The following is a 12,210-nucleotide window of genomic DNA, read 5'->3' on the forward strand; positions in this document are numbered from 1 at the left end:
AAAAAAAAACGAGAAAAAACCGAGTGTTCCTACTGGTGCTGCTGCTGCTACTACTATTTAACTACTGCTGCTGATGGTTAAGAACGCACGAAAACACACGAAGGATCGGCACGTGCGTTTGGTATGCTCTGCTCTCCACTGAAAAGTAGGCCCACCCGCACTGCACCCTACACGACCATTTCGTAGGAGTCTCCGGAGGCTTCACACCAACAGGTTTGTATAAAAAAAAACAGACTATCACTTGGCACACCACAGCAAACCGAAACTAATACTTTGGCTTTTTTGTGTAGGTAGAGTAATTTGGCGTAACCTTAAACGGCCTCCAAGCTCCACCTTTCAACAGTGCGACTCGAGCGGCTCAAATTAACCCACACGAAAAGCGCTAACCTTTCCTGGACGTTTGCTCTGCCGGTGTGCGTCTGTATGTGTAGCTGGTTTGTATGTGTCGGAGATGTGGATAAAATGTGTGATCCAGACACAGGCACGCGGGTATGTGCGTGCTTGGCTGGAATTTAAATCACGCGTGCCGGCGCGAGCACATCGAGGGCTCACGATGCCGGCTGCTAGCAACGGTTTTCAATTGGAGAATTTGAGCAAGAAAAAAAACACTTAAACCACACACACTCAGACAAAAACGACACAGAAACACACACAAAGACACACAAAAAAGGAAACAATGGTCGAGCACTAGCAATAGCAAGCTTCTTTTTTTCTGTCGCACTCGATGATTGGTGGTTGATTGGTTGATGCAAATTGAGCGACTCCGGGAGTTTATGTGTGTGTGTGTACGTGTGTGCTTTAGCTGTTTGTTGTTTTTTTCTCTCTTCTCTCTCTTCCTCTTTTTTCAATTCGGAAAGAAAATAGGCACGTGCACACTCGGATTCGCTCTACACCAAAGTGGCCTGCATACACACGTGAGACAATTTCACTTTTTTCGGTACACTGAAACACTGTCACCCGAAATGTTTTGTTACGTTTATGTGATGTGCATGTGTGTGTGTGTGTGCGTATGTTTGTATGTATAGTGTCAGTGTGAATAGTGCTTTTTGTACCCGGGGCAGTCGACGGCTTCCACCGGACCAGGCAGCAAGATAAAAAACCCGTTCGGTAGGATCGAGCCGCTACGTTAAACTGAAGGCAGGCAACGGATTCACACCGTACCAAACCCCGAGCTCGGTTTATGCATTCGAAGCCTGTCCGACGCGATATAAAGGGGTAGGATGGGAGGAAGGGGGAATAGGAGTCGGTAGTGTACAAACCTTCTTCGTAATGTCGGTCACCGAACCGAAGCGGGAGTGCAAAGGAACACAAACCCGCGCACAGCATGGCACGGTATGGCGGCATCGGGCGAGTGAAACGGCACGACGCGGAAACAAAGCATCCCAAACACACACACACACACACACACGCTGGACCGAAGCGAGCCGAAGTGCACGGAAAAAGCGCGTCAGAGTGAACACCGCTCGGACTCGGTGCGACGGCGATTGCGCAACGGGACACGCGTTACCGACGTAACGCTACAATCAGTAACGCCGACGTCATTGCTTCGCCTTTGGGGGATTCAATTGCTGGAGTTTGAATGAACAGCGCCGGCCGCGATCCACGCGGCCGTATAAAGGTACAGTCGATGCCACTTTTCTCCTTACTGCTCCTCATCCCATCCGTGGTTGAGTGCGTTGCAAAATGGCGCAAAACGATGACGTGTCACACGCGGGAAAGCATTCGAGCAGCCGACCGAGAAGGACGAAGATATAGGAAAGGGGTTTCTGACATTGCTGCTGCTGCTGCTGCTGCTGCTGATGCTTCCCGAAAGTGGGAATATGTGTGCGTGCCTACGCCGCTAGCGATCGGTATTATGTAATGCAGCAATCCTATTTTTTACAGCCAAATGTGGGGGAGGGTCATACCAAATAGAGACACTGATATAGCAATGGTTTGGTAGCAGTTTTTCCTTAGTTGTAACGCATCATCGAGAATATAGTAATGATAACTAGCATTTAGCATAGCATGATGAAATGTGTCATTCCTACTTATGTGTGTGTGTGTTAGTTTTTTCTATACGGCAAATGCCTGCGTGCTTATTTGATTCCCTATTGTTACCATTGATGACAGGAAAAGGTCAGTACCGTTGTGTGGTTGATGTGTGGAAGAAGTGGTAGCAGGGACGCAGACATGAAGGGAAGGCGGAGGGGATAGATAGAAAGGAAGAATGGTGGTGAGTTCTGGACGACCCGAAGCGACGCATCCGAATGAAAAACCGCAATGGTACCACGTGAGACCAAATCCCTTCCCTCCAAATTCGTCCCCCTTGCTCACCACTATTGCGCTTGCCGTACGACGAGTCGGACCAAACTGGTTCATTTTGGTTTTTCGGACAACGTGCACGGCCCGAAGTTCACCCGATCGAGCATCCCGAGTGTGACCCGATGAAATGAACCCCACAACCCCCCTCAGGGCGGCCGGTGGAAGAACAATTGGTGCAAGGCAGGGGAGTTTTAGAACAGCATCTCTCGAGTGCACACGATGCAGGCAGATTATGATGCATGGTGCAGTTCATTCATCAGGCTTCAATATTGTACCACTATCCGGTGTGCACTTCCACCCCATACTAGATGTATCGACCGAGATGTGGCATTATAAATTGCCACTAGTCACCCTCTTGCTACCTACTGAATACGTCTCCATCCTCCAGGCGTCTCCATCCACCAGGCGGCTCCACCAACCGGGCGTCTCCATCCACCAGGCGGCTCCACCAACCGGGCGTCTCCATTAGCTAGGCGTCCCCATCAGCGACAAAAACGCTCCATTTCCATCAGTATGATGCCCTCGTAAAGACCCTTCACAATCATATTTAACCCTTCAACATGGCTCGTGTGTTCGCTTCTATTTGTATTGATATGTATTGCTGTAACGCGCTTCGCATCAATCAACACATCTCCCAGCCACCGTCACCAAGAAAAAAAAAGCTAGGAAAGCCGTGGCCCGTTTGTTTGGAATTACGTGGTGCTCCTTCCATGGCCACAGACACACACTCGACGCACGTGGAAGAATTTTCTTAGCAAGCCCACCAGCAGCCCGCAGCTCCGGCAGAAGGGTTAGCTTCGTTACAGTGGGCACGAAGCATAAACAAATCTGCGCGGGCATTTGTATTACACACACACACACACAAACGCGCACGTGTGTGCCAGCTGGGTCTTTTTGGTGCTTCAAGGGGGAAACTTTCTCCGGCAGAACACACTTGAGCACTTCAGCTTAGCGTTCCCTTCCCCTCCCATTTGCTTGTGCTGTTTTTTTTTTGTTATTTTCTTTCGTACTCAAAGACATTCCTGTGTCAAGGTGCACAAAACCTTGCGAAAAGTATTTGCCACCAGCTTTTCTCCTCCAACTGTGTGTTTGTAAAACGCCGTCGGGCACGAACGGACGTATTTTAGGAGTGGTTTTTCTTTTTTTTTGCATCTGTTTTTCTATATATTGCGCCTTTGCTGAAGCGTTTTAAACGTAACTTCCGTTCCGGCATTCTTATGCTGTATCTTTTTCAGCCACTTCAAATTCGCCCCAACGGTTAGTAGTTTTGGCTTTGAGAGTGGATTTTTTTTATTCTCTTTTCTCTGGCCTGGTTAGTTTACCAGTCAAGCATGGAGTGGTTCTTGTTGGGTGCTCAATGGAAAGCCCGATCGCATGTATGTGTGCTCAGATCTGCTGTCCAGTTGCAGCTATCTGTTCAATTGAATTCCATCCAAACAAACACACGAATGCCGCACCGAGATACTCATTGGCAGTGCTTCCTGTTCTTTTTTCTAAAAGCATTCTTGTGAAAATGCTACAATAATAAACCTTATACCCTTCTTGCCACATTGGTTTGATTTCCACCACACTTACAACAACGGGGCAAGCAAACAAACAAAACATTATAAATGAAACCAACACAGCTCACGGTGTCGTGTAAACCGGGAAAGAGGGACTGTAAAATAAGAGAAGGTGAAGGTGTGGGAGTGAGGATCACTAAACAAAAAACCATTCACACAAACACTCACACATACACAAACAAGCAAACACGCAATGAAAACCGCTCACGTAATGTACGGGAACATATTTTCCCATTTTTGCCGCAATGAAGCCAGCAAGAACCACTCAGCAATCTTTACCGCGCGACCTATGCTTTCCGCTCGAGCAGAAGCAGCATCAACCTACCTATGCTAGCTAGCAAACAAAACCACCCCGATTCTCTCTTTGCACTTCAAAAAGAAAAGGATAGAAGAAGAAAAAAACCCGCAAGGAAAACGCAGCAATGCGAAATGCCGTGCCCAGATTCCGAAGGTGTTTGAGTAAAGATTCCTGTTTCTTGCTGCAACCTGCGGGCATTTTGAGGGATCTTCGCCCTGCCCTGCGCTGCAGACAGGTTCATGCAAGGGTAGGTAAAACATCGATGTATATATTAGTTTTGTTTTGTTTTGTTTTTTTTCTTTTACGAATGCTCCCAAAGCGAAGGCGAAGAAATGGAACTACGAAAGCAATGCTGGGTGTATCCTGGGCACCACGCCAATTATGCCTATACGAGATGTAGCGGCAGTTGCTCGGGTCTAAGGTGCGAGAAAGCTTTCCTTCACGACGCATCCACCAAAAAGAGCTACTAGATCGCAACATTCTACGTACAGTGCATTTTTTTCTTTTTTATAGAGCTGAGGAAAGGGCCCAAAACACCCCAATCCAGCTTTTGGCTCTTGATGAATGGTACAAGATCGTGGATTAATAACTGGCAGCAGCAGAGAGTTTTGATTTTTTTTTACACAAAATGTAAACCAATTGTTTCCAAATGTTGTGCATGTTTGGCAAAAAGTTCAAAAGAGTCTAAAGAATCTTGACAGTGATCTTTAGAAGATGCTTCGCTTGGTGCTTTATACCCATGCAGACTGTTTTACAGTAGGTGAGCGCTCTGGCAAACACCATTAGGGGAACAGAAAACTTGCGACCTACATCAATCGCTTGCGAATCTTGCAGTTGCACAGGGTAGTTATTCAAAACAGATTTCGGCAGCAGTCGTTAGCGCAACGGGGTGTCCCTGTAGCACACCAACACGCTAACGAATCACATTTGCACGCTCGAGTGAGATCAAGCGACCCAGTAGCCGTAATGTGTGTCATGCCTGCCAACACTGCGCGCTCACTGATTAAGCAAACTGCTGTGAAATGTAGCGCCCTTTTAAACTGTACACACATACACATAGATACATACACAGCTACATCCTTCAATATGGTGATGGGACGGGACCAGGTTGCAGTAGAAAAGCGTATTGGGAATTAAGAATAAGCTTAACAAATATTTCTTCAAACTCCCTGCAACCCGTTTGCAATGGCTCGCAATGCTCCTTCCAGCATTCCCTCTTACTCTCACTGAATATTCACTCCCTTTTGTTACCCTGCTAGGAATCGGTGCCAGCACTTGGATTTGTGTTTGGCAGAGCGGCAAATCACGTACCAGTGCATTTCCCCGCCTTCCCTGTTCGTGAGTCGTATCGCCAGCCCCGTTTGTGCAGTTTAAACTATTGTTTCCGATAATCTTTCAACGCGGCCGGGTGAAGAAAACTTCTTTCTCTGCTTTCCGTTTACGTTCAGCCCTGAAACAGCACTTGCTGCCTATCGATCAACGCACGGTATGTGGTGGCAGCATCTGCAGTTGCATTATCTGCATCCAATCGCTGTATGCATCTGGTAGTGGCAGTAAAGGCAGGCAGTCGAAGCACTGGTGTTTGCCTATTTGATTGTTGGCAACTTTGGCACCTTGTCCAGGATTGTTTCAGATTTTTGGATGTTTTTTTGTTTTGGTTTCAATGTTTGGCTGTTTCTTTGAGTGTGTGTGTGTGTGTGTGTGTGTGTGTGTGTGTGTGTGTGTGGGATGTGTGTTTGTGGGAGGTACTGTGTTTATAATGAGCTCGGTACACTGCAATAAAACTACTGCGGTGCAGTGTTGGATAATGGGATTCAGCTGAACATACCTCGGAAGCAGGAGCTTGTTATTAGGCTATGATTTCTTGTATGTTTGGATGAAGTTGATCAAAATCTTGATTATTTTTCATTTTGATTTAAATTCCGAGTAAATTATTACGGAAAAAATAAGCTGGTATTTCTGTTTAGAATTGAGGTGCACCTTGAGATAAAATTGTAATCTTTGTGAATTGTTTGGACTTCAATGTTGAACCTGCGCAAAACCTAGCAGTTCTTTTTTTACGCATGGCTACTGATCTCCCTATATCTGAAAAACAAAACTCATTTTACAGGAGCATATTACCGTCGCAAAATTCTCCGGGTAGTACATCATCCGCTAATCATCCAGATTTTGGTCTCCGAACTCAGTCCTACATTGCTGTACAATTAAAAAGGAGCATCTTCAAATAATTCTTTCGCAAACAATTCAAACCATTTGCTTTGGCAAACGATACCGGGTAGCGGCAGGACCTGCAGCACCTGCAGATATAGAGTCGTCAAAACGTTGCAGAACAGTGCTAGCGACAAAATCAGTGCCCTGGCACGGCAGTGAAAAACCACACAAACCCTTGCGACCCGTTCAGATGACCGTCCTCCATCCCGCAGTGGAGCGTATTGAGCGAAATGACACGCTTGCACGGTGAGGGCGGATGGGCAAAGCGCAAATCACCGATTTAGATGCCACGAGATTTTGGCAAATGGCACATTCCATTTGCGTCGCGACGGTACTTCATGCCAGTGTGTACGGTGGAGGGCAAAGAGACGGACCAAAATGAAAATAGGAGGCTGAATCCCAATGGTTTGAACTGTTAAACCTTGATGACCTTCCGGAGCGTGTTAATTACGCGTTACGAATTAGATTGTGCAACACGTATACACACACACACACACACACACACACACACACACACACACACACACACACACACACACACACACACACATATATATATATATATATATATATATATATATATATATATATATATATATATATATATATATATATATATATATATATATATATATATATATATATAATATGGATGTTCTATATATATAATATGGATCTGGGCACGATTAGATGCATGCACCAAAATTTATACGTTTTACAACGTATGTCGTTAGGAAGTGGGGAGGGCCAGTCTAATGGTACAGTCTAACAACACCTGCCCGTATGGAGTTCAAGCCCCGAATGCACCATGTCCTCTTACACAGGACAGACTATTCTGCTATGTCACTGAAAGCCAAGCCTTATCCACATGCCCACAAGCCAGGCCTTGTGGCCGACAACGGTTGTTGATCCAAAGAATAAGAAGAGGAAGTGGTGATCTATTTCCTTGAAATATTTCTGTACTGTTTGATGGTAGCCAGTGCGATATGTTACAATACTTTTTCCATAATCGAACAGCACGAAAGGGAAATACAATGACCTTGCATACAGATTATTGTCACAATTCACAAACTTTTGCAATGATTATTAATCGATAAATGTGAAAATGAATACATAGCTACACGTACGCAGCTGTTCACACATACTTATAGTCAGATCTTTAAAATTTTACGTAGTGTAGTTCTAAATCTTTACCATCTAAACGAAGTGCTGGTGCGTTGCTATTGGAATGTTTAAATAAAAAAAGCAATTCAGCTCAAAACATTGAAAGCACCCGTCTAGCTCACCGTGCTACCCACTGGCCTCTTAATTTGGTGCAATCTAAAAATGCGGGATCAGACACAGATACAGAAGGATGCTCGGCACATCTTCCCGTACCAGGTCTGGTTCCTCCCCATCGCGCTGAACAAACGCACTTCCCGCCAAACTCTTTCGTTCTCATATTTTCTTTTTTTTAGTAGTTCTTTTGGACCGTTTCTCCCTTTCTCTCTCTCACTTTCTTCCGGCGTACACACCTTTCGCAGAAAGCATCGCTTGCAGTGGGCTGGTAGCGCACTAGATTATGCATTGTTTAATTAAAATTGCCAGCCTGACAAGTGCCGTATGCAGTGATGTCCTTGCAATATTTGCTTCAAAAACACACACGCACATACAAACATACTTATACACACACACATATATACACACACAAACATATGCATACTCGGCACGTGGAATTGGCCCTCGGTGTTGGAGCGGTACACGTATGGCCGGAATATAAATGATATTCCAACATTTACCGAACGATTTGGACAGCGTTCAGGATCTTCTGCAAACCGGCGCGCTTTTAGAGTGCACGCTGTGTGTGTGTGTCTATATGTGAACGGTTCGGTTTGGCAGGGTGGAGAGTGGTTCTGGCGAGATCGTTCGTCTCACTGGGAAGTTGAAATATGATTAATGCAATGAATGTTCATGAATAATTGCTAGCCATTTCTATGCTGTCCTCCCGTGCTGCATCCGCCAGTTGCAAGCGAAACTGGGTAAACAAATATATATTAGCCTCCGGTTGCAGACAAATGGCCGTAAGAGGAACAACGAGCGACCGTGTCCAAATGGCTACAATCAGGAAATGGGTAAGTGTAATAAAGAGAGGCATAGAATGACTGTGGATAGAACGAAAACGTAAGATGGGAGTGGGTAAGATGTAGGTTCTTTCCCCAAAATAATTTCAAGACAGCTTTGACAGTCATGCGGTGTGTTTGTTTTTATGGTAAAAGAAAAGTGGAATTTAATTTAGAGTATCTGCTCGCTCTCGCCCCCCCCCTCTTTCTCTCTCTCTCTCTCTCTCTCTTTCTCTCTCTCTCTCTCTCTCTCTCTTTCTCTCTCACATACACACACACTCCGTCTCATTTAACGACCGATCTCGACTGTTTCCGAACTGCTGTCCCAAAATGTATGCCCTGCCCTGGATGTGCTGAAGGCTTTTGACGGTGGGGTCCCAACGTTTTCGCATTTTGCGATTTCAATGCCCGACGCAGAACGACACGCACGAAACATTTTGCTGTGAGATAACGTGTGTAACGCCTATGTAACGTGTGCTCATGAACACTCAACCGACCCAGTTTACAGCTTAAGCAGGTTAACAGCTTCAACCATGTCTTTTTAAATAAACTCTTCTTTCGTGCGTTGCATAAATTTAGGCGTTTTTTTAACCATGCATATATAAATGTCTATTAATAAACACAACTTTACTGAACGAGGTACTACACACGACATCCTGTAATGAACAAAAAAAAAATGCTAACATTGTACATACTTTTAAATTGTACATCGTAAGTATTGAGTTCTCCTTAATAAGCCTCGACAGCTGGGTCGCGTCCAAAAAGATGAACTACTCCCTCGTGAACTCGCCTGATGAACCTTTTTAGTATCAAGCACGCTCGTGTGCTAAATTGTGTACGCCTGATAAACACCTCACTTCGGCCGGATTAAATCGCTTCGGATCCGAACCTTTGCACTGCAGATTGTTCATCGGTCGGGATTGTTCTGACCGTCAGGAAAAAGTTTGGTGCCTCCGTGCTGTTTCCCCGTCCACAGTGCGCAGCGAATGAACTTGTCATGCAGATAGCATCCCATGTGTGTTTGTGTGTATTTATGTATGTCATCATCGCGTGAATTTCAATTCGTCGATCCGCGTTCAGCATCGGTCTCGGCTCGGTTCGAGCGGCAAGTCATTCATTCTTGCACTCTTAATCGATTCATTCATTGATTGCTTCACCGTACCAATGTTTAAATCCCTTTCCTTCCTTCCCCATTCCTGGCGCCCTGACAGCTGGTGGCGTGCATAGTTTTGCTATTTTATTCATTGTTTGCTTTGACTGTTTTGTTCGTGTCCTCCATTCTTCTCACAAGCTTCGACTGCTACCGTTCGGCAATATCTTCCGATTGCCCCTCTGCCGTTCGGTGCCGGAAAGTTGAATTGCATTTCGACACTGATTGCATTTTTGCCTGCACGCCATTCCAGTTGTTGTACCTGCGTACAGTCGTTGCCGCCAATGTTTGGTACCAATTGAAGCCAACCAACGAATATATTAGTGTATATAGTTTAATAACTTTAACCGCTCATAGAAGTTGTTATAACATGTTACATTATGTTACATAAAGAAAGTATTATATGATGTTTATAAATCATTAAATGAAAAAAAACGTAGGTCCCGGGAATGGTGTAGCAGATTTACTGCTAGTGGTAGCTCAATCACAAAGCAAAAACACTTTAACAGAATTACAGTTAAGAGGTGACCAACTCAAAAAGCCACCTTAACATAATCATTGCAAGCCGAAACCATTCACCTTAAAAAACATCAAAATAAAATAGTTACCTGCGATCGAATCAGGCCAGAGTTACCATGCAATAAATGCTTAGCATACACGAGCCATGTGGCAGAAAGCGCGAACTGACCGTTTAATTAAAAAAAAAAAAACATAACGCGACGGTTATATGGAATGCGCCTCGCAACCTAGAACGGCTGCAAAACGATAGCGTAATAGTAATATCAAGTGGCAAAACAACACCCGCACATTAACTTTTTATTTTGAGGAGCAAACCTAAAACCAGGAAGGTTAGCAACCGCATAATGAAAATAGATCAATCGTAGTCGTAAACATAAAATAAAGAAGACATTGTGTCATCTTTATTCGATAATTAAAGTATAAATAAAGCTTATTTGAAACATTGAGACAGTTCACTAGTTTCAGACACATAGATCACTCGTGTTCTAGTGTTTCTCCCCAATAGCAGATTCCGTCGAAGGCTCTGTCCAACTTGGTAACCACGTTTGGTTATCAGCTGTTCAGGAGGTTGGTCTGATCAGCAATACCCCTCCTTCAACATAAGGGCAAGATTGTACCGTAATACTATTAACCGTATGTTTTAACGCCGCCTGGAATCCGACGAATCCGATTGATAAGGTTAGCTATCAACCCAAATGCTTTTTCGGTGTCAAGCAATACCAATGCAATAAATTTTTACTTTTCTATATAATTTTTAATTTTCAAATTTTAATGTCTGTTTTAAGTCTATCAAGCCAATGAACCGCGGATAAACCAGGTTGAAATCCATATTGTGAGCTAGGGATAATATTACACTTTTCTATATGTGTTCCAAATTTGTTTGTGATAGTGTTTTCAAAAAGTTTCCCGAGACAACTGAGTTAAATAATCGGTCAATAATTGGCAACACTACTTAGATCATTATCGGTTTTCGGATTGATTACAATTTTTGCAAATTTTCCATTCGATTGGAAAGTGTTCCAGTTTAAGACAGCTATCTCTCTATGCAAAATGAAGTAAGATGTGACATGTTGTACTAAACATGTTGTACTAAAGTTACGCTCATTGGTGACGCTTGCTCACTATAGCATCTACATAAAAGAAACAATGTAAAAACAGCTCACATGTTATACTCACTATAGAACTGTGTTGCTAACCAACAATGGGTTCATGGATGATTTTGATTTCTTTGCGAAGAATCTACTAGCGTGATAAAAGTATATCAACAATTATCCAATCATTCCCAGTGATTAATAATAATTTTCTTGTGGAGATTCTACCCCGTTCGTAAAGGCGAGCAGTGGTGTTAGATTTGATCATCTATAGTAGTGTTTAATGTGTGCTGAAAATATCAAAATGTTAAAAAATAAGACAAAAATGTACTTGCTTCCAACTATCACAAAAGTTTAAACATTTAAACATTTAAAAAATAAATCTAAAACTAATTTTACGCCACTATCATCCGATAGAAAAAAAAAAGTCATGCACGCGTCAATACGTATTTTGGTGCGGTTTATCACGGACAAATCCACATGTTTTGATATTTCAAGCACCATTCGAGTAGATGATAGTTAAAAATTTAGAAAAAAATTTGCTACTTGGGTTGGGATAGTAATAATGGTAATGACTTAATAATAATAGTAATGGGTAATAATAGTAATGGGTAAAAAAAAACAAAATAATGAAATTGGGCCGGTCTGGTGAAATAAAATGGTGAAATTGGGCCGACAGTCGTCAACTCGTACGACTTAATAACATGCTCGTCATGGGTTCATGCCCCGAATAGACCGTGACCCCATACGTAGGACTGACTATCCTGCTATGGTAACAATAAGTCACTGAAAGCCAAGCTCACTTCACTAGTGGGTACAGGCCAGGCCTTGACTGACAGCGGTTGTTATGCCAAAGAAGAAATGAATGAAATGACAGGAATGGAGGACAGGATCGAGAAAAGTTATGGAATCTTTTTAGCTTACTCAGGTAGTATTTTTTATGAGCACATCATGAAGCAACGAAGTGGAATGAAAT

General features: G+C 43.6%; 2 protein-coding genes across 7 annotated transcripts in view; both read right to left on the minus strand.

Annotated features, from left to right (window-relative positions):
* LOC1270457 (neuronal acetylcholine receptor subunit alpha-7) overlaps positions 1 to 1,187 on the minus strand; it is a 100,823-nt gene extending 99,636 nt beyond the window's left edge. For 2 of the 6 annotated variants that reach the window (XM_061654007.1, XM_061654016.1), the window contains exon 1: positions 1 to 1,147. This exon is cut by the window's left edge. The gene's annotated coding sequence lies outside the window, so the exon portion shown is untranslated. The other 4 variants (XM_061654034.1, XM_061654002.1, XM_061654027.1 and 1 more) reach the window with 4 other exon arrangements.
* LOC1270437 (fatty acid hydroxylase domain-containing protein 2) overlaps positions 1 to 12,210 on the minus strand; it is a 428,943-nt gene that overhangs the window by 210,471 nt on the left and 206,262 nt on the right. The window lies entirely within an intron of this gene.

The sequence above is a fragment of the Anopheles gambiae genome, chromosome X (genome assembly GCF_943734735.2).
Source record: "Anopheles gambiae chromosome X, idAnoGambNW_F1_1, whole genome shotgun sequence".
Taxonomy (NCBI): domain Eukaryota; kingdom Metazoa; phylum Arthropoda; class Insecta; order Diptera; family Culicidae; genus Anopheles; species Anopheles gambiae.